The sequence below is a fragment of the Sinocyclocheilus anshuiensis genome, unplaced genomic scaffold (genome assembly GCF_001515605.1).
Source record: "Sinocyclocheilus anshuiensis isolate Anshui unplaced genomic scaffold, SAMN03320099.WGS_v1.1 scaffold73, whole genome shotgun sequence".
Lineage (NCBI taxonomy): Eukaryota > Metazoa > Chordata > Actinopteri > Cypriniformes > Cyprinidae > Sinocyclocheilus > Sinocyclocheilus anshuiensis.
Window position 1 is genome coordinate 353,099 of NW_015536460.1, and position 1,008 is coordinate 354,106.

Sequence of the window (1,008 nt, forward strand, 5' to 3'; positions counted from 1 at the left end):
GTCATAAAGTCCAAAACGTGTCCAGAAGAGTACTTCACTTACAATATTCTTTTGTTTTATGCACTGATACATAATCTTTCATATCAGCATTGCAATGCATCTAATTATTTGTATGTGTTTTCTGTATGCAGATTTCTATTCACTTTTGTGATTTTAACGTGTGAACAGGACTTTTATTTTGGTCCGGCGATGTGACGTTGTAAGGCTGCGCCGCATTTCGCCGCTCTCCAGCGTCTGCGATCAGGCTGTAGAAAGGTTTGTGCTTTGAAGCTTTTAGTGTTTAATTGTTTTTAATGAATAAAAAGTGTTATATTTTTTATACTAATTATTTAATATATTATTATTATAATATATATCATTATTTAATTACTCTAACGCTTTATGTAAAATTAATTAACGTTATGTTTACGGCGCGTCTTAGTTTGAATCAGTTCATTGTAAACACGAATTCGGTCACTGGCAAGTGCTGATGCGAGAAACGGAAACGCAGCTTTCGAAACTGAATAAATTCAACTAATTTATTTATTTATTTATTCACTGTTTTTCTTAACGCCAAATGTTAACGTCATCTTCTGGTCAAAGTGGAGTAACTTAAATGCAATGAATTATAACATGTCAAACCGCAGGACACTGCTACAGTTTTATTTGTATTTATCTACTTTTGTTTATCTATCTGACAACTGCATCTTCATTAAGGAGGTATGATATATATTTAGTTATAAAGTTGATCATTTATAGTCTATCAACCACTTTGTACTGTAGAAAATAGCATTTAGGCTTGGGTAGCTTATAAGAGGCTACAGAATACGTCTCCTGTCTGTCTGTCCATCCACACAAGATCTTAAAGGGGTCATATGATGCTTTTTTAAAGATCATTATTTGGTGTATTTGGTGTAACAGAATATGTTGACATGCTTTAATGTTCAAAAAACACATTATTTTTCAAATACTGTACATTATTGTAGGTCCTCTATGCCCCGCCTCTCTCAAACGCTTCGTTTTCTACAA